The sequence below is a fragment of the Crocuta crocuta genome, unplaced genomic scaffold, assembly GCF_008692635.1.
Source record: "Crocuta crocuta isolate KB4526 unplaced genomic scaffold, BGI_CrCroc_1.0 scaffold4856, whole genome shotgun sequence".
NCBI lineage: Eukaryota > Metazoa > Chordata > Mammalia > Carnivora > Hyaenidae > Crocuta > Crocuta crocuta.
Genome location: NW_027527638.1, coordinates 3054 through 25534, shown reverse-complemented (window position 1 = coordinate 25534; position 22481 = coordinate 3054). Strand labels below are relative to the sequence as shown.

General features: G+C 43.4%; 1 pseudogene; it reads left to right on the top strand.

Moving 5' to 3' along the window:
* The first annotated feature begins 1064 nt into the window (after positions 1–1064).
* On the top strand, positions 1065–1258 carry LOC144238430 (T-cell receptor gamma alternate reading frame protein-like; annotated as a pseudogene).
* The last annotated feature ends 21223 nt before the right edge of the window (positions 1259–22481 follow it).

The following is a 22481-nucleotide window of genomic DNA, read 5'->3' as shown; positions in this document are numbered from 1 at the left end:
TTACGTCTACAAGAAACTCTGGAACCATAACTGTTAACATCACAGCAGTTACATATACTGTTAAGGAGCAGGTGAAATCAAAGAGAGTTGTGGGTACGACAACACGTTCAGCAGGCTTGTACAGCAGACCCAAATTTGGGGAATGATGCTAAGTGTTAAAATGTGGTGTCTTCTTAGTCATGTGTCAACTTCAAATCAAATTCCTATATAAAACGTGCTTTCAGTGAATATTTCCTAAAGTAAAACAAAACTTGACCAAAGCATTACTTGGTAAGGTTAATATAAGAACATTTCTGAAAATAATCAATAAGTTTTAAAACAGAAGTTTTGGAAATATTGCCACTATCATTCTAAACTCAAGCAAGGAACTGTAAATAATTTGGAAGTGCAGCTTTAGACATTGGGCTGCTCAAAATCCTGGCGTGGTTCATATGGTTCATATGTGAGAACAAGCAGTTCCATCAAGGAGAACTCCAGTATCAGAAGTGGGCATGGGATCCTTATTTGAAGCTTGATAGATTGTCAGATATGCCTGGAAACAATTCCCAATCCAACAAGTGACTGTGTATTGTTTAACAAAATTCCACATTTTAATCCAGACTCTGCCACTGAATAGCTGTGTCTTTGGGCAAGTTAGGTAACTTCTTGAACCTCTTTTCCTGTGGAAACTAGGAAAGTAAGCAACTCAGACCCATGGTGGAGGAAAGGCCACTGTAAGTTCTAATTCTATGCCAACATTTTCCTTGCTTTTTCCATGTGCCAGGGGTTTCCAACCACACATTTGTATTTCTCTAATAATAGCATTTTTAAAAATGTTTGTTTATTTCTGAGAGAGAGAAAGAGAGAGAGAGAGAGATGCAGTCTGAGTGAAGGAGGGACAGAGAGAGAGGGAAACAGAGAATCCCAAGCAGGCTCCAGGCTCTGAGCTATCAGCACAGAGCCCGACATGGGGCTCGAACTCATGAATCGTGAGATCATGACCTGAGCTGAAGTCGAACACTTAACCAACTGAGCCACTAAAGTACTCTACTAATAATAGCCTTATTTGCTCTCCTATTAGCTCCCACAGATAAAAGTCCTGATGAAGACACTTCCCCCAAGCCCACGATTTTTCTTCCTTCAGATGATGAAAGAAAGCTCCATAAGACTGGAACATATCTTTGTCTTCTTGAGGACTTTTTCTCTGATGTTATCAATATAGATTGGAAAGAAAAGAATGGCAAAACAGTTTTGAAACCCCAGCAGGGAAACACCATGAAGATGAAGGACACATACATGAAATACACCTGGCTGACTGTGCGTGAGGAGTCAATGGATAAAGAACACAAATGTATCGTCACCCATGAGAAGAATAAAAGAGTGGTTGATCAAGAGATTCTTTTTCCTTCAACAAGAAAAAGTAAGTGCATATATACATGAATATAACCTCCTGGAACGCTTTTTTCTCAATGGAATATCCCATCTTCTCTGTCAAGTATTAACGGAAAACAAGCTAATAGATATCTTTCCTTAATGCTTTTAATGGGAGCAAAAGTACCCTGCTCTTTCCCCAAAGGATTAAAATAGTATGGGCTTTGGAACATACAAAGAAACAGAAAAAGGATAATTCACTTAGCCTTTCTTGTCTCAGTTTCATCATCCAAAACATGGAGGTCACATGATGCTTCTCAGGGTCACCATATGGGTGAAAAGAAACAGTACACGTAGAAGCACCTAGCAACCTCGCACCCAGTAAATGCTCAAAAAGAGAGTCCACTTTTGATGATTTTATTGATCAGGAAATAACAATTGTACATCTTTCAGGAATGTTCTACTCCACAGTCAAAGTCCCTCTCACTTCAATCTTTCTGTGCTCAAAGTATAACCCCAAAACGATGAGTTCTAGGTGACTGAATGTTGTTCATTTGGTGGAGCCAGGTTGCAGCTCAACAAAAAATGGTAATTTGGTCAGTGAGGTTTTAGCACGGTTTTGGTTTGTTCACATTGAACTGTATATACCACTGTAAGGTGACATTTGGTAAGTTAAGACTGAGTGAAGCTAATGCGGACACACCTGCTTCCATTCTACACAAGGAACATTTCTTATCATTAGTAAATGCTGCTCGGCAAACACTTATTGCAGTACTAGCGTGTGCCGGGGAGGAAGGGACGCAGGAGGGACCACTGACCCAAGGAGCATCACCACAGTAGGGCAAATATCCTTTTCCTATTACCGCTGTCACTCGTGATTCAGGCAGAGTGTCCCAAAGGAGCCCATTGGTGTAGGCGCTGGACATCCTTAGACAGTGTGAGCAGAGCTGAAAGTGCTCTGGCCTGGCTGTGATCCAGTAACGCTCTACATGCCGAAGTCAAGTCCGGAGCAGTATGGACAAGACAGACCAGGGTCCCAGAGGGCCCCTAAGAAAGAACCGGTTCATATTTTCCCCTGTGGTTAACAAGCCCCTCAGAAGCAGTGGGGAACAAGCACATAGCAAGACATGTGAAGAGCGTTCTATATACAAGTCTCAATTTCTGAAGTCAGTCTTCATCTTTTTGGGTCTGGTAAAAAGAAAACCATAGACCCACAATGGCAGCGCTTAGCTTTTCAAGTCAATAAAGCGAGATTTCACACCTAGCCCAAGTGCAATTTCAACCCCCAGAACAGTAACCTATAACCAGTCGACGTGGGAATTTCCTGGTNGGTTTCTCTGGAAAACTGCTATATTATTCCCTTAAACGGTTAAGTGATTTCTGGTAAATCCGGGGCCAGCAGAAGGGGTCCTGCGAACACTGGCAGCAGCCAGCAAAGGGTGGGAACTCTACCAGAACCCGCTCCTTCCAAGTCTCTGTCCACAGTGCCTGGTGCACAGAAGATAACAGAATTTCCCATCAGTCCACCCTTTCCAAACCCACCCCCATTGCTTATGGATCCTTCCTCTCCCAGAGACGCCACTGTTTCCTTGCTGGTGTCATCCTGTGTCACTGCTCTTAGCTCTCTGCCTGCCTGGGGCGTGTGGCTTGTGGGTTCCTTCAGTGACCCTGGATCTTGGAGGACAATATTCTCTGGACCCCCTCTGGGGGCCCATCTTACAGCCAAGGGGTGTGAATCCATCTGCCAGGAATACTGAAAACCGTGCACCCAGAGTGAGCATGTTGAGGTGCGTGTGCTTGGATAGGATGGATCAACCTACATAAATGAGTCTCTGAGACGCTGAGAGCAGCTGTCCTGACAAATCTTTTTTTCTTTTCTCTTTGACTTTGCCCTGCTGGTTNAGAGTGACCCATGTTCTCATGTCTTTGAAATGTAAACACGGCCACATATGCCTGGAACTGAGGGAAACTAAGGCAAATGGGCCTTTTAAAATACAAACTGCTGGGGCACCTGGGTGGCTCAGTCGGTTAAGCGTCCAACTTTCAGTTCAGGTCATGATCTCACGGTTCGTGGGTTTAAGCCACGTGTCGGGCTCTGTGCTGACAGCTCAGAGCCTGGAGCCTGTTTCAGATTCTGTGTTTCCTTCTCTCTCTGACCCTCTGCTGTTTATGCTATCTCTCTCTCTCTCTCTCAGAAATAAATTAAAAAAAAACATTTTAAAAAATCTTAAATACAAACTGCTAAAGGCCTCCTGTGCCTAAACCCTGGTCAGTGTCCTTCATAATTTCAGGAACACATACAAATATTAACATTTTCTCGATAAATTTCTCCATAAATGTCAGTGACTCAAGGGTCTTCGCAGCAATCTGTGTGTCCAGAAGTATACGTCATCACCGTGAGATATTTTTCTATCTGGATGTATTGTCCAAATTAGTTTGCAAAGAGCTCCATTTCTTTGGCTTGAAAACAAACACTTGTAGGATTGGGCATTCTACACCTCTCAGAAAGATAGAAACTAACCAATGTGTGTTTACTTCACATGATCTGGGTGACTATTTGGTTGTGATTTTAATAAAATAGACCTATTTTCTAGAGTTATTAGCACTAAAATTAGAACTTTCACATGCATGGGCTTGCCAAAAGTCAGATAAGTAGATATGATCTCTGTTTAAAATATTTTAAAAAATGGCTTGGGATAATAATGGCTTTTGATATTTCTTAAAGTTTTTCTTTTTGAGTTTTTATTTTAATTCCAGTGAGCATATGGTGTTTTATTAGTTTTGGGTGTACAATCAAGTGATTTGGCACTTCCATACATCACCCTGAGCGCATTAGGAAGGGCACTCCTTAATCCCCATCACGTATTTAACCCATCCCTCCCCATGTCTCAAAGTTTTTATGGGTAATTTCAGCTAAACTGCTAGGAACAAGAACATTTTTAAGATAATGTTTTAAATACTCTCCCAGATCTTTTTAGTAACCTAAATCCTTAAGTTTTGCTGAGTTAAGTCACTATTAAGTTACAGTCATGAAATATTTAGATCATTTCCAAGTAAGAGAAAATACTAAATTATTATTTAATGAACACAGGTTTACGTACTTTTGGTTTTGTTATTGCAGAGAAACTGAAGATAAAATTGGGCTTATTCAGAAATGTATTTTGTGGCTTACTGAAAGATTGTTTTATGAAGAAACACATGTTTCTAGAATTTTTGAAATGTATCCATAAATTTACCATTCTAAAGAATGCTAGTATAACAGACAGTTCACAATTGCTTGCTTATTAGCTGTCTTTAAAAATGAAGTTTCTATTAGTTCAGATTTTTTTTAAGGTTTATTTTTGAGAGAGACAGAGACAGAGCGGAAGCAGGGAGGGGCAGAGAGAGAGGGAAGCAGAGAATTTTAAGCAGGCTCCAGACTCTGAGCTCTCAGCACAGAGCTGGATGCAGGGCTCGAACTCATGGACCTTGAGATCATGACCTGAGTGGAAGTCGAATGCTTAACCAACTGAGCCACCCAGGTGCCCCAAGGTTCAGATTTTTAAAAAATGTACTTAAGACTGCTAGAAATAATAAGGGAAACAATTTGGAAAATAAGGAAAGTAAGATGTGTCTTTTTAATAAGAAACGTATGAGAAATGGAAATGTACTTTTAAGGGGAAACAAAGGACTTTTTTTCTAAGCCTGTTTATCTATAGAGGCAAACTCAGGAACAAACCCAAATATAAAAGAGAAAGTCATCAAAGTTCTAGAAATAGAATGTTTGGAAAGGAATGTTATCTGTGGCAAGGACTGAGTAAGATTGGAATGAAGAATGTTCAAATCAAAAGTAAGCTGATACAGTGGTGGCTGGGGTGGCTCAGTGGGTTAAGCGTCCGAGTTCTACTCAGGTCATGATCTCATGGTTCCTGAGTTCAAGCCCTACATCAGGCTCTGTGCTGACAGTGCAGGGCCAGCTTTGGATACTCTATCTCCCTCTCTCTCTGCCCCTCCCTTGCTCGGGCTCTCTGTCTCTCAAAAATAAATAAATATTAAAAAAAAAAAAAGTAAGCTGATCCAGGGATGCCTAGGTGGCTTAGTCAGTTAAGTAAGTGTCTGACTCTTGATTTAGGTTCAGGTCAAGATCTCAAAGTTCCTGAGATCGAGCCCCTCCTTGGGCTCTGTGCTGACAGTGTGGAGCCTGCTTGCGATTCTTTCCCTTTCTGTCTCTCTGCCCCCCCCCCCCCCCCGCCAATAGTGCTTTCTCTCTCTCTCAAAAGTAAAGAAAGAACATTTAAAAAATAACAACTACAACAGAAAGTAAGCTGGTGTAGCATTAAAGTTTGGTTTTCTCTCTGTCAGAAGTACAAGGGCTGTTTTGTTTTATTTTGTTTGTTTAGTTAGTTTTTGTTTGTTTGCTTGCTTTGGAGATTTGATCTGCTTAAGTCTCTGACCTGGAACATTCCAAAAAATTTGCTGAGCTAATTAGGCTTATTTGATATGTTAAATTACATGAGAAGGATTGTCAAACAAAAATTCGGGCTAAATTTTCTTCATATTGTATTTATAAGATTGTGGCATGTGTAGCTAAAGTCCATTGTGGTTCTCCAAAAAATGTTCCTCATTGTGAGACTTTTGCTGTCCTGATGTTCTTGTATGAAGCTACCAGTCTGCTTCTAAATCAGAGAAATTAAGGTGGGTAAACAATAGAAGTGTTTTAAACAAAGAGTCACAGCTAAGGGGAAACCTAAGCTGGTCCCTTGGGTCTTACTGACTCCTTGACAAACCTCATTTTTCTTGTTTTGTTTTTTTTTTTCATTCTTTTATCTACCACAGTGCAGTTAAGATGATTCAGATTATAAATAAACATCAGTGGGGAGACTTCTATGAAGTACAAAATGGTTTACCATCAATGTCTAACCTGTCAGGTCCATAATCCTGGAAAAACTGTTTTGTCTCCAGAGGCTTCAGACCTCCTCCGTCTGGACCCTTTGAACACCTGCAGCTGGACTTCACGCCACTGTCACTTAGTGTGCGCTGTCCACATGCTCTTGGTATTGTTTGTATGTTTCTGGAAGGGTTAAAGCCTTTCTTGGACAAGAGGCTGATGCCCTCACTGTGGCAAAGACACTGTTAAAAGTGGGTTTCCCCCTTGGGGCCCATCTTCTGTGATGGCCAGGGACCGAGGATCCTCTTCACTGGGTGAATCATAAGAGCCTGAAGGAAAACCTTGCACATTTCTTGGCATTCTCTCCGTGCTTCACCTGCGGCTGATCCTTGTATTGCGTGCTAGTCTGGCCAGCTAGTGTGTGTCTTCAATGTCTTATGCTCGAGCCTGTCATGAAAAAGTTACAAAAACCTTTTTAGATCACAGTAAAATGGATCCTGTTGGTCATAGTTTACAGCCTGGTGGTTGGGTATTGTAGACACGTCGTCAGAGGAAGACAGCCCTTGAACCCCCAGTGGGAGAGGGAGCTTCCCGAGTGCCCCTGGGTAACACTATGGTAATGAAGCTCGGGCGCACATCGCACGGCAACAGCCTCCACCTGACAGCCCCCGGGTCCTGACAGACACTGGATGTTTCTGACTCAAATGGAGAGAAAGTGAAGAGCTGACATGCAAATAGAGTGATTTTGCCCAAGACAGTGGATCAAGATCTCACACTTTAACCAAGTGTGCAGTGTTTTCTCCTCTTCTTCCCCTGGCAATGGCCTGAAAGACAACTCCCTCATCTGTATCTCCCAAGTCATACCCAAGGGAGTTAAACTCTGGAATTTAGAGCAACCTTCTATTTCAGACTAGGAGTAAATGTAACCCTGGTCCTAACTTTACTCAAGCTAAATAAGGCATCTCATTGGTTGACTCCCCTCAGTTTACATCCTGAGTTAGAAGGGACCTACCCGGAAGCTTTCATGACCAGGATTCACTCCTTTGGCGGGACCTACTTCCCTGATTAGGGTTCAGTGTAAATGAGGTTCAATCAAGACCTTCTCCTTCATTCTGAAAATTGTTACAGAATCTCTTGCTAACCGCAATGGCTACCAAACAAAAGTCCTTAGACTCTGGCCAAAGCACTTCATGAAAATAAGATAGCCCTGATGATCTCTTAGCTGAGCAAGGCTCAGTCTGTGCTGTAGTCAACGTCACCTGCTATATCTGGGTTAATACTTCTGGGGAAGTTAAAACTCAACATCAGATCACTGAGCAAGCCACCTGGCTAAAAAGAGTTACTTGATTTTAATTGCTTAGAGTCTTGGGAACCATCCCTTCAAACTGTCTCCAAACATGAGGGATTAGGCTGTTTATTGTAATCACAATAAGCTGCCTGATGCTTTATGTTCTCTCAAAAGCTTTAAATGCAAGTTCAGAGCCAGTAACCTGCAAACAAATGATGTCTCAAAGGCTAGAACTTCAAAAAAGGGAAAGGAGGAAATAGAATGCCCAACTCAAAAACTGTAAAGCTGAAGTGGTAACCTGTGAACATCACAGGGTTAAAAGTCAAAAGGTCAAGGCCTGTGAATATCACAAGAGCAAAAACAAAAAACATGAGAACATCAGAGAGGTTGCTGAGTGGTGTTAATGCCTTCAGTTGTGAGCCCATTTCTCAGTTAGGCTGAGAGTCTGATCAAAAGGCAGGTTGTTAAAAACAAAACCACAGGCTTAAAATGGCCTCACTCAGCTTAAGGCCCCAAACCAGTAAACCAAGACTTCATACCTGCCCAACTGCGGTTTCCACACCCAGAACTGTAACCTTCATCCCGCCAGCCTGGGCATTTCCTGGTCCGCACTAGGGAGTTTACTGATCGACCCCCTCTCTGGTCCCCTTGCCTAAACCAATGTTCTTTGCTCATAACCTTTTTCATTCCCTCTCTATATTTAAAAATCTCACATTTCTGGGCCCATTTGGAGCCCTCCTCTACTTGCTAGTTGGGATGTTGCCAATTCATGAATAAATCAATTAATACAACCAATCAGATCTTTGAAATATACTCAAATGAATTTTTGTTATTTCGCAGACTCCTAGTTTGTCCAATGATCAAATTAGGGTTAAGCATTTACCTTTGCTTTCACCCGGGCAGTGATGAGAGCCCATGAAATCATGTCAGTGAAAATGCTTGCTTTCCAAAGCATAATACAGATGAATTTTTTCATAATGTTACTGTATTTATTTATATCCTTTCCTAAAACTATATAAGATCCCACAGACAGCCCTAATTTTTTATTTCTATAGCTGAGAAATAGGAAGCAAATGAGCAAAGCATAAATTTAAGATGTCACCACTGGGTTGAAGTATCTTCTTAGATTTTTAACTTTCTAGTGATCAGAGAAAAGTAAAAGGTATATAGTAAGTTCCAAGGTGACGTTAATGATAAGGGAGAAGTTTCTGTTTATGGTGTGTCTTATAGGCACTTACCCTGGAATGAATATCTCCCAAGGTCTTTTCACAGCAACAAAGCTAATGGGGCATTTCTATTAATGCACATCTACAACAGATTTCTGGTGCTGTTTCTTGGGAATTTTTCATTTGTTGTTTTGCTTTTAATGAAAGCTTATATACATGTATCTGTATATATGGTACATATACATGAAAGAGCAAAACCATGAAGTGATTCCAAAGACAGATAAACTCATCTTGTCCATGTTTTCAACCAACCATGATTGAGAAAGAGCACCTAGGACACATACACATTTTATTTTGAAAATTGTTACCCAAATGACTTTACGTCAATCAATGGATGATGATAAGAGATTTTTATTTACCTTTTTAAAAAGTTTTTTACTTTAATTCCAGTTAGTTAACATACAGTGCTATACTAATTTCAGGTGCACAATATGATGAATAAAGTCATATGTGTGGGAAGCAAAGAGACATTTAAGAGACTTTAAAGTCAGTTTTTGAGGATCTTGTAACATTTAGTATGTTTATAGTAATATTTTCCTTTTTGAGATTTACCCCAAAGCCATTTTTAAATAGTTCCCTAAACTAAGATTATGTGTAGTACCTAAAATTGCACACCAGAATGGGAAAAGGATAAGCTAAAATTATCTTGCACCTCTCTCTTCCTGCATGTGATTGTCAATGATCTTTTTAAGGAATTTTGTCTTTGCATTTAGGTTGTGCTTTAAAATTTTTTTAATGTTTATTTCTTTTTGAGAATGGGGGGAGGGGCAGAGAGAGAGGGAGACACACAATCCTAAGCAAGCTCCAGGCTCTGAGCTGTCAGCACAGAGCCCGACTCTGGGCTTGAACCCACAAACCATGAGATCATGACCTGAGTGCAAGTCAAACGCTTGAGGGACTGAGCCACCCAGGCGCCCCTGTTGTGCTTTTTTAAAGAAACACTGTAGGTAAATACAACTCTCCCCTCGCATTTTATATACCCAGACAGCTTTCAGTGTCACTTGACCTATCATTCTATCTTTGCAAAGAAGTGCACTGAGATGCAGAGCCTCTGTAATAAAAAATTCTTTCGTTAAGAATGATTCAGATATCTGTAAAGAATGATGTCTGGAAGTCCACAATGGTGGAGTTTTGTTCTGTTTCTATGGATTGTTTTACAAGGGACTTTCCACGTGCTCTAGTTCATCTAACTCCCCACAACTGCCCTTTGAGTGCTGGCTCTGCCCGTCACTGGTATGACTCTCTGTAAGTTATTTAAACTCTCTAAACCTTATTTCCTTGTGTGTAATATGGAGTCCTCCAAATATAGCTCATGTCGGTGTCACTGGGGGATCAGCTGAGATAATGCCCTTGAACCTTTCACACCAGTGTCTGGCACAGTAATAATTACTCAGTTGGAATTGGTTTTCATTAGGATTGTTGTCATGTCCACAAACACAACCACTCCACAAAATGCTATGCGGGAGTTGGGCCTCATGGGGCATGTATGATTTGAAAGGTAAGGCTGATTTCCTTGCTTCTATGGGAAATTTACCTAGAGCAGACTCTTTCCAACACGTAAGATTCTGCTATGGATTCTAGGGTCGCACGAATTTATTTGGTAGCAACCCTTCATGTCAGCAGTGGGTGCTGAGAATTGTACAGCAGTCACTCCATCTGGCTATTTCTGTATTCAACAAGTAGTTATTGAACACCTGCACCACAACAGTCACTTGCTCAGAGTTATGAGCACAGAAGGAAAACAGGATAGTCTCAGACATTTCCCACGAGTGTGAGAGATAAAAAGAAACAACATGCATCATTCAAGAACTTCAACATCCCGTGTGAAGAAATACAATGTATGAATTGATCTATTGAATTACATAGGATCAGACCAATCATTTCTGTAACTGTGGGGCTCCTATTTATAACGGCTGTCTCTTCTCTGATGACAAATTCTATCTGTGTTTCTATCTATCTATTCATCCATCCACAACACAGGCACACGTCAATTAATAGATATGAACAATCATAATACTTGCTCTTATTTCTTGTAGAGTTCACTGCTGTTATCTCTACAGAAGCTTCTCTGAAAGATGAAAATGGTAAGTTTGTCTATGTGTTTGCCCTTATGTTATGCTATAGCATTTTACCTCCTGATCAGCCTAACTTTTTAACTTTCCTGGCTTTGGGGAGAAATCTCACAATCTTCCAAAAGAGATTGAGTGATATTTTAAGTCAATCCATCATTTTCCAGGAATCAGCTTCACACAGTAAATGCTGGCTTAGCAATGAGAGGACTATAAATTAGGGACGTGATAAAGCACGGAAGGGAAAGACTTGGCCTTCTGGTTCATTGAGTAGCCAGCCTGGCTCATATTTATTTCCACTAATTATTTCCGACATTCTCTATTTCCTGTTAAATTGCAAAGGATATTAAATGTGATTGACCTATAACATAATAGCTACAATGAGAAATATTCAGGGAAAACAAGGGAGTGAGTTTGACCTCATAAAGTTGCAGAGAATTTAGATTAATCCCTTTATCCCACTTTATATAATGCCCTCTTAACAAAAACTTCTCCACCTACCTTCCTGTGAACACCACCAAATTTTCATGATATACCATTCCTAGGAATCTCACTGAATGCACAACATGTAATGGCTAAGATTCTTCAAAATAAGCAATTCAACTTTATATTTGTGCTTAATCATTTGATATCTTGGACAGGTATTACATGAAGTGATTCAGAATTATGCAATAGCTGAGGATATGTGCTTGGACACCATGTTCCTGGATTTGATATTTGGCTTCTGGTACTTACTGATAATATAACACCAGGCAATTACTTCTATATCCTCAATTTATTTTTAAAATGAGAACAAAAATAATAATCTCAGAGGTTACTGACAATTAATCAAGATTAAAGTTTTGTATGCAAATCTCTCAAATGAGTGGTGGTGAGTTTTCAGTTAATGGATATTGGCAATTATTCTTACTTGGAGACATAGTCGAGGTGAAGAAGTGCTAAAAGCTATTTATCACTGATGATTGTTTCCACTGGATCCATTCATTAAAAATGTGACTTTTCCTTTTAACATTTTGGAAAATTCTAAGTCAATTTTGCAGAGGTTGGTGATTGAGTTGACTGGCAAGCTGGATTCTGAGTTGTCTTGGTGGTGGTGGTAGTGCTGATGGGGGTGTAGATGTTTCATGTTGGGTTGTGTTGGTGCCGGGTGGTCACTTCAACCCTGGTCATCTGCAGTGCACACTGTCACACTGCTCTCATATAAATCCTAGCCTTTCAAAAAACACAGGAGAAACTAACAAACGGCTTCTTTTAGAAACCCTGAGGCTGCAGGCCATGAACACCTCTGCCTACTACACCTACATCCTCCTCCTGGCCAAGAGCATCATCTACTCCATCATCATCACCTATTACCTGCTTGGGACACCAGCACTCTGTGCCTGGAAGAGCTTCTTACCCATGGCGGCACCAAGGGTCCACTTTTCTTCATCGGCTATTGTCACTAAAAGTGTCTGCTGAGGATCTAGCGGGGCTTCCTTTCTGGGTTTGGGGCATTTCAGTTCACGGGTGTCTGCTTCTATTGTGTCACTATTGCAGAGCGGGTTCACAAACCCCTGGGCAAACGGGAGAGGTCACTCTGCACCAAGAACAGAGTCTGCCGTGACTCAGGGGTGGGGGGTGGGGCATCCACGGGGGCTTCGGCACCACTCTCTCCTCACTGTCCACCGGCTCCTCAGCCACCCGGCACCCTGGCCTCTGAGCACAGCCGACGGGCAGCTTCCCTAGTGTCCCTGGGGCTCTTTATCCAGACACCTGCCTGGGGGGCCTTTTGTTTTACACACCTGTAAGCCGCCATCCTTGCTACCTGAATGTTGTACTGTTTTCCATAATAGGCACAATAAAAATAATCAAAAGCCTCCTTTCGCCTCTGTGGACATTCATTTGGTGAAGTGTAACTGAAAGTCCAAGGTAAGAGGACAGCATGACAGCTGAGCCTTCAGATTCAGCATTGGTTATAGTCATGGTCAAGTCCACATGTCTAGTTCTTTCCCTGAGAGAGTCCTTACGATGCTTTCTTGGGGGCACTGTCCCCAGAGTAGCCACAGCCAGTGAAGGGGTCAGGTTACTCTTTAGCAGATTCAGACTCCATTGGTTTAAGACACTCCAGTGGCAAAGGTATAACACGTCGCCCGCGTGGTGGGTGTGTCAGACCTGGACCAGAGTCTCACGTGCACCATGTTTCCACATGTCGTGAGAACCCCACAAGAGCTGCACGGACATGGGAAAGGGAGGGGGTAGAGGGGTAAGTGCTTAGACTCTGAATCTAAGTGCCTGCGTTTAAATCTTGGGTCTATAGCTATTGAAACTTTCTGTGCTCTAATATTCTCATTTCTAAAATGGACTTACAGTCCAAGACCCGTTTCTTGGAGTTGTGTGGATGAGTTAATTATGCTGAGTACCTGCAAGTCCCCAACAGCATCAGCATCTACTGTTGGCAGCTCTGCTTTAGAAAAAATTGAGAAAACACACACACACACACACACACACACACACACAAAGTATGACACTCATTTATGTATGTGTATATTTCTACAAGCATGGATGTAAAACAAAATGTTCAGGGTGTGGTAGGTGGGTAAAAAAAATAAGTGTTTATTTTTCCATTTTCACTAATGAATGCACTTCAAGCAAAAACATTCAAATATATATATGAAAACAATGTCTCATTTAAAATTGGGAAGGATATTTTGTTGATTTACAATGAGATTCAGTTTCTGTGACACCGGGGCTTTTCGAAACCAAGTAGAGATTCCCACGTGGAAACAACCCAAGACCCACCAGGTACAAGGAAGAGGAAATTTAATTTCCATCTACTTGAGTCTCAGGAATTTGATCAGGTCTCTTTAGGACAAATACCTGGGCCCCTACTGAGAGACCTGGAACTGTTTCTGCGTGTGGAAAGCGCTGAGCAAAGAGGGGGAACTAGGAAATGACCGGAAGCCGTGTGGGCTGAGGTCAGTGCTGGGCGCTCCTGGCCAGCGTCTCCTGGGACTTCCAGCTCCTCAGCCCCTTCCTTCCCCAACCCAACCTGGGCTGCCCTGGACGGGCAGGTGCAGAGAGGGGGAGGGCAGTGGGGCAGGGGACAGTGTGGGGGCAGGAAGGCGCTGGTGCGGTGGGGGTGCTTTATTTTCTCAGGCTTTTCTTGTCTCTGTGCTCTGTCAAATGCGGTTGATTCGTGGAAAATGCTTGAAGTCGAACCGGCCCCTACTGGTTGGGGCTGTGCAAGCCGTGGCTGGGTGCTGAGCAATAACAATAAGGGCAGTTAAACCACAGCTAACTTTGCTCACTTCCAAAGGGCCACAGCTAGTGAAAGAAAATGTCCATCTACACGTGCATATAATTGCTGTCAAACATATGTTTGGGCTGTGGGTGAGGGATGCAGCTGTTTTATACCAGGTTCATTCCAAGTAGCTGCTTCATGAGTTGGGAATCGTATGACCAGGCCTGTTGAGATACTGCTCCGTCGGTCCTCTTTGATGACACTGTTCTGAAGGAAAAAGCAACTTTTCCAAGGCATCTGATTTACTACGGCTCATACTTCCGACTCATTTTGTCAGTGCAGGCAGGGTGACGTAAGACGGGGGCACGTGAAGCTATGAGCACAGGTAGAGTGTAGACAGGGCAACACAAGGGGCCTCTTTCCTCACAAGAGCACAGACATAGGGAGGCCCTGAGTTCCACTGTGTAATAGAATGTCATGTACTGAATCAGCTAAGTCCCTCTGCAGGGACAAATGACTAGAGTCAAGCTGAGCAAGGCTCAATGGAAGACACGCACAGGAGGTAAAAGTGTGCTGGAGATCCAGCAAAGGAGGGCTGTGCAGCCATGTGAGCCCAAAGAGCAAGTGTTCCCACTCAGACCCAACCCAAGCACAGTACAGAGAGGGTGCCCAGTCCTGGGAGCCAATGTGTCCAGTGCCTGTGTTCAGGCTCTCAAGCTGGCTCCTCACTGTCAACACAGAGCTCGATGGGGGGCTCAGTCTCGCAAAGCCTGACATCATGACCTGAGCCTGAAATCAGAGGTTGGACACTTAATCGACTGAGCCACCCGGCGCCCCTATAAAATTCCCCTCTGAAGCAGGGCTTGCTCACTAGGCCAGGGGTAAAACTGACACAGACCAGGGGTCTGTGCTTCGGCTGCCCTGGGGCTGACACAGCGCTGACTGGCGCCTGGGGCACAAGAGGGCATCGGGGCTGTGGTCGCCTGCTCTTGACTTTGCTTCTCCAGCCCCCAGGGCGGTGCCGGCACGTAGGAGATTTATAACTGTGCAAGGAAGGGATGAGGAGAGAGAAAGAAAGACATCAGAAGCACCAAAATGTTAAATGTTAGCATTTTTCCTTATGAAGCAGTGGTTTGAATTTTAATACCCTAGAGATTTGGAAAATTAGCGCCGTTAGGTAGATGAGCTCTGAGAGGACGTGAAGGTGGTTTGCTTGCAGGTTTGCGTGCGGGTCTAACCGTGTCCTGCTCACCTGTGTGTTCAGTGGGAGGATGAGGAAGCACACGCCTCCGTCAGCCGATTGGGGTGAAGGCGTCACGTGTGGTCACACAGCGGAAGTGAGCCAGCCTGATGCTGAGGAAAGGTACTTTGTCACCTTCTAAGTCCTGGAGACACTGAAAATGAAGACATTGCATAATATGATCTGTGCTAATAAATCTGGATGAACTGAAATAAGACTCAGACATCTTCTGAAAGTAACCAGCACACATGCTGGATTGTCTGGGACAGTCTGCCTAAGTCCTGTGTCCCCAAGTAGTTGTTAAAATGCCTTTCCTCTGGGGGCACCTGGGTGGCTCAGTAGGTTAAGCATCCGACTTCGGCTCTGGTCATGATCTCGTGGTTCATTAGTTCAGCCGGCATCTGGCTCTGTGCTGACGGCTCAGAGCCTGGAGCCTGCTTTGGATTCTGTGCCTCCCTCTCTCTCTGTCCCTCCCTCACTAAGACTCTGTCTCTCTCTCTCTCAAAAATAAATAAACATTAAAAAAATGCCTTTCCTCCCTCTGAAATGTTCTTGCTTTAATGATCAGTTATAAAGCCACCCTCTATATAGTCAGTAGATTTGAAACACAATTTTTCTTATTTTTAATAAAAATTTTAAAAAGCAATAAAACATCATAGTTGAGGATATTACCTAACTTTGATATAACCAACCCCTTGTGTTGCCCTGTCTACACTCCACCTGTGCTCATAGCTTCACATGCCCCTGTCTTACGTCACCCTGCCTGCACTGACAACACGAGACTGAAAATACCACCTGGGTAAATCACATGCCAGGGAAAAGCGCAGGTCCTTGGTGGATGTCAGGATTACCTGGAACTATAAGAAGTCTGAGGGCTGTTTCTTTCAGAACGGGGTCATCAGAATGCACTGAAGGAGAAGCATCTCAACAGTCCTGGTCATACGATTCCCAACTCATGAAAAAGCTACTTGGAATGAACTATTTAAAAATAGGGGAGCCCCTCTCCCATAGCCGAGGCGTATGTTTGACAGCAATCCTATGCATGTGCAGATGGATGTTTCCTGTCCCTTAGCTGTGGCCTTTTGGAAACGAGCAAAGGTGGCTGTGGTTTAACGGCCCTTATTTTATTTTACAAAACCCAGCCATGGCTTGCACAGCCCCACCCATAGGGGCCGGCTTGACTTCAAGCATTTTCCACAAATCAATCACATTTGACAGAGCACAGAGACCAAAGAAAAAAAAAAAAAACCCTGAGAAAATAAAGCACCGCCACCGCACCAGCGCCTTCCTGCCCCCCACACTGTCCCCTGCCCCACCGCCCTCCCCCTCTCTGCACCTGCCCGTCCAGGGCAGCCCAGGTCGGGTTGGGGAAGGAAGGGGCTGAGGAGCTGGAAGTCCCAGGAGACGCTGGCCAGGAGCGCCCAGCACTGACCTCAGCCCACACGGCTTCCGGTCATTTCCTAGTTCCCCCTCTTTGCTCAGCGCTTTCCACACGCAGAAACAGTTCCAGGTCTCTCAGTAGGGGCCCAGGTATTTGTCCTAAAGAGACCTGATCAAATTCCTGAGACTCAAGTAGATGGAAATTAAATTTCCTCTTCCTTGTACCTGGTGGGTCTTGGGTTGTTTCCACGTGGGAATCTCTACTTGGTTTCGAAAAGCCCCGGTGTCACAGAAACTGAATCTCATTGTAAATCAACAAAATATCCTTCCCAATGAGACATTATTTTAATTCTAGTATATAAAGGTTTTTACTTGACTTGCATTAATTAGCAAAAATTGAAAAATATATCATTACTTATTTTACCCACCTACTGTACACTGAACATTTTGTTTTATACCCATGTTTGTAGAAATACACACATATAAAGATGTGACACACTAATTGGTGTGAGTGTATGTAAGCGTGTGTCATCTATTATTTCTAAAATAGAACTGCCAATGGTAGATGCTGATGCTGTTGAGGACTTGCAGGTACCCACGGTAATAAACTCATGTCATCCACACAACTCTAGGAGATGGGTCACTATTTTATTATTTATTTATTATTTATTATTCCATTTTACAAATGAGAAAATTAAGGCACAGGGAGTTCAAATACTTATAGACCCAAGATTTAAACGCAGGCATGTGGGGTTCAGAGTCCATGCACATAAAACCCCCCTCCCTTCCCGTATCCGTGTGGCTCTCATGAGGTTCTTGCGACTTCAGGAAATATGGTACATGTGAGGCACTGCTCCAGGTCTGACATACCCACCAGCCACATGACATGACATGTCATGCTGTCATCACCTGAGTGTCTTAAAGCAAATGAGTCTGAATCTGCTAACCTTGGAAGGAGAGATAACCTGGGCACCATCACGGGCTGTGGTTCTCCCGCAGCCAGTGCCCCAAAGAAGGCATCGTCAGGACTCTCAGGGAAAAATCTAGAAATGTGGAATTGACCATGATTGCAAGCAATTTTGAATTTGAAGACTCAGTTGCTATGTTGTCCTTTACTTTGGACTCTTGATTAGATTTGACCAAATAAATGCCCACAGAAGCAAAAGTAGATGTTTAGTTATTTTTATTGTGCCTGTTATGAAAATCAGTACAACGTTCAGGTAGCAAGATGGCGGCTTACAGGTGTGTAAAACAAAAGGCCCTCAGGCAGGTGTCTGGATAAAGGGCCCCAGGGACACTAGGGAAGCTGCCCACTGGCTGTGCTCAGAGGCCAGGGTGCCGGGTGGCTGAGGAGCCGGTGGACAGTGAGGAGAGAGTGGTGCCAAAGCCCCTGTAGATGCCCCACCCCCCACCCCTGAGTCACGGCAGACTCTGTTCTTGGTGCAGAGTGACCTCTCCCGTTTGCCCAGGGGCTTGTGAACCCGCTCGGCAATAGTGACACAATACGAAAAGATACATGTGAACTGAGTCATCCCAATTCTAGAAAGTCCTGCTAGACCCTCATTTAACACGTTAAGCAACAATAACCAATGGAGAAAAGCGGAGAGTTGTGCCACCATCTACTGGGAACTCTTCCTGTTGTCACAGAGTGCTGGTTTCCCATGCAGACAGATGGCGATGAGGATGGAGTAGACCACGCTCTTGGCCAGGAGGAGGACGTAGGTGTAGTAGAGAGAGGTGTTCATGCACTGCAGCTGCAGGGGGTCTAAAAGAAGCCATTGATTCGTTTCACCTGTTCTTTTGAGAAGCTAAGACTTTTGAATGGGAAGGGGTCACATTAAACATATTGGAAAACCTGGGTTGAAGTGACACCCCCACATTATCACAACCCAACAGTAAACATCTACACCCCCCAGTACCACTCGTACCACCACCAAGACAGCCCAGAATCCAGCTTGCAGGTCATGTCATTCAACGACCTCTGCAAAATTCACTCAGAACATTCCAAGTATTAAAGGCGAAGTAGCATTTTAAATGAATGCATCCAATGGGAAAAACCACTGGTGATAAATAGCTCTTAGCACTTCTTTACCCCGACTACATCTCTAAGTAAAAATAAGAGTCGATATCCATTAATTTTAACTAACCTATGAGATTACATTTTCACTCCCACTTTTCAAATACATTGAGGACAGAGAAGTAATTTGTCTGAGGTGGTACCGTTAATAAGACCCAGCAAAATGAAGTTCAAGCACATATTCTCTGTTACTCTGTAATTCTCCATCTCCACATGCAACAAGTACCAAAGGCATCAAATAATTAAAGATCAACATAAAGTTGACTTGTTTGTTTAGAAGCATCTTAGCCACTCATGTTGTGCTTTCACTGAGATTCCTAGAAATCCATGGAAATTTGGTGGTGTTCATGGTGAGGTACAAGAGAGGTTTTTCTTAAGAGGTCATTATATAAAATGGAAGAAAGGGGTTAAACCAAATTCTCTCAAACTTTAGGAGTTCATGGCTTATTCACCTGTCTTTCTTGAATATCTCTCATTGTAGCTATGGTGTTAAAAGACAATAGCACTTATTATCTTTTGAAGTTTAGAAGGAAATATATGATATCAAGAAATAATTGATATCTGTGATGGTGGACAGACTGGTTACTCCATGAACCACAAGGCTGAGTTTGTTCCTGTGGAAATTTCCCTTACATGCTGTATCTGCAGACGGTCAGAGCTCCAGAACTATTACCCCTTGGCATGGAAGGGACCTCAAGCAGAGATATGTTCATAACTCCTTATCCTTTGTCAGGTAATATGGTAGCCAAGGTTCAGAGGCCCCTTGATAAGATATGGAGGGCAGGTCGGCATGGCTAGAGCCAAGACTCCTGAACTTATAAACACCAAATATTACGGGTGCACTTCTTTATTAACTGAATTTTCTGAGTGATGAAAAAACATTTTTGTGACTTGTGGAGAGTGCTTTTAAAACACTAAATAGATTTTTACAGGCAAAATATCTTGCATTGACTCAGGTTTGGATTTTATGGACCTGAGTGCTATATTATAAAATATGAAAAATACAAAACGTAAGATCTTCAAAAACTTTTGTATCAATTTTGTAATTCCCTTAGATATTATTTCATGTTTTGAAGGTGTTGTCCTAGGCACTATCTGACTGAAGATAAAATTTTTCTACTTATTCATTAAGCTATTAACCAGTCGCACAACACGGTGACCCTTGGCTGCACCGAGTGGTGGCGGAGGGGTTATCGCTGGCGAACGCCTCGCTCCACGAAGGCCGCATCCACCAACCGAGAGGCCGACAACACCCCGGTTGCCATGGAGCTCCCTTTCCCGTCACTGTGTAAGCGGCCTTTCCCCAGGGAGTGATACTGCCGGCACTGAAATCCAGATCCTTAAGTCAGCCACAGACCCGTCTCACCAGCTCCTACGTTTCCTGCCTTTCGGGGTCACAAGCGGGGCCACCATGTGGGCAGGAGCGCATCGGACACGGAAATGGCTCGTGGCTGGGTAATCCGTGTGCACTTCTCTGCGCCTGGGTTTCTCCCCAAATCCATTTTACAAGTTGTGGGTGCAGGTTAGCGGTCCTGGACTCCGGCACGTAGTAGGTTTACCTGTAGGGGGAGTGGTGGCTGTCACTGGAGAGGTGGTATCCTGGGTCCCAGTGGAATAGCTGTTTTCAGTTGTCTTCCTTCTGGTAGGATCTGAAATAAACCAGCAGGGCAAAGTCAAGCAGCAGCAGCAGCAGCAGCAGCAGCAGCACAGCACTGAGCTGCTCTCCGTGTGTCAAAGACTCAGTTACGTGGGTTGATCCCACCTATCCACGCACATGAGCCTCACTTTGCTTCCTTCCTTCTGGGTGCATATTTTACATTTTAAGTATTTTTGGCAGATGGAATCACACCCCTTGGGTATAAGATGGGCCACCAGAGAGGGTGCTAAGGATGTTACCCTTCCCAGATCCAGGGTCACCCACAGAAACACCCCAAGGAACGAGCTCGGGGAGCCACACGTCCCAGGAGGCAGAGAGCTAAGAGCAGTGACACAGGATGACCCCAGAGAAGAGGCAATGGCATTTCTGGGAGAGGAAGGATCCATAAGCAATGGGGGTGGGTGTGGAAAGGGTGGGACGACTGGAAATTCTGTTATCCTCTCCGCACCTCGGACAGAGATTCAGAGCAGCAGATTCTGCTGAGTTTCCGCCCTTCATTGGCTTCTGCCAGTTTCTTCAGGACCTCCTCGGAACACCCTGGTACTTACCAGAATTGCCCTTTGCTGTTTAAGAGACTGATCGCCCAGAAAATGACCCAGTGTCGTCAACTCTGGGAAGGTCTCATTTGGGGCCCTCCTCTGAGGACAGATATGGGAATGTGTATAAGGCCTTTGCTTGGCAGATTTCTCTTTATGGCTGCGTAGTCTTTTTGAGTGATAAGCGTTTCAGATTAGAAACGAGTTTTCAAAGGAACGAAGAGAGAGAGGAGCAGGCGGAGTTCTGTCAGTCTTTTGTTTTAGGTACCTCTTCCGTCTTCAATTTTCATTAGTCTTTTGCAATGAATGTTTCAATGAAACTACTTTGGCACTTTATCTATCTATCTATCTATCTATCTATCTATCTATCTATGTATCTGTCTATCTAGCTATCTATCTATCTATCTATCTATCTATCTAACTATTTATAATTAGAAAGAGATAGAGATAGAGAGAGAGAGAGAGAGAGAGAGGGAGAGAGCAGGAGAAGGTAGTTGGGGCAGAGAGAGAGACAGGAAATTTAAAGCGAGGCTGCATGCCCAGTGCTGAGCCCAACTGGGGCACGATCTCATGACGCTGAAATTATGACTGGAGCTGAAAACAAGAGACAGGCACTGAATGGACTGAGCCACCTAGGCACCCAAATCTACCTGGGCATTTTAATCCTTTCAAACCTTCTGTTTGCCAATGAGTGGAGGTGTTCCTATTCTGTTTAATTTGAGTACTCTTTTTTAAGGACTCTTCTTAAATGTTCTTATCTCATTGGAAATTCTTAAATGTCTTAGCTAATTGGAATATTCCTAATTATGGTCTTTGTATTTCTAAGTCACAATTGCCCTGAGGACTGGCAGCACGTCCATAGGACTCTAGCCTTGAATGGAGTTAACACACCTTCCGTCCCTAGGTAAATAGCCGCAAATGAAGTGGAGGCATATTTCTGTCCTGCCTTATTTTGGGGTCTCCAACATAATCATTACCAAACCAGCTCCTCAGGACACAAAAGGAGCTTCGTAAGATTTTGCCATTTTTGCTAGGTACCTGCAACTTCCGGGACTATAGTCCTTAGTGAAATAAGCAGGTGTACCGGAAGACGGTGCACTTGACTCCTCAGAATTTGAAAGTCCTTTTAGCTGAAATGCTGGGCTTTGTGGAGTCAAACTAACACCTAAAAGGGATGTGCCCTGAGTTGGGAGTGTGAGTGTTTTACATAGTAGCTCTTTGCATGGAAATTTTCCTTAAGTTGATAAGTGGCTTCGCATTGATCCATCCCTCTCTCTGGCCAAATTAATATCGGGGGAGTGTTCTTGAGATGGTGAGTATTCTAAGAGCTTTAATTAATTAATTAATCCATTTATTGTTTATCAGGCTTTATTATTATTTTCTTAGCTTAAATTCAATTTAGTTAACAAATAGTGCTGTATTAGTTCCAGGAGTAGGACCCAGTGATTCATCCCTTACATATAATACCCAAGTGCCCTCCTTAATGCCCTACACCCATTTAGCACCCCCCCCACTTCCCCTCCAGCAACCCTCAGTTTATTCTCTGTATTTAAGAGACTCTTATGGCCTGC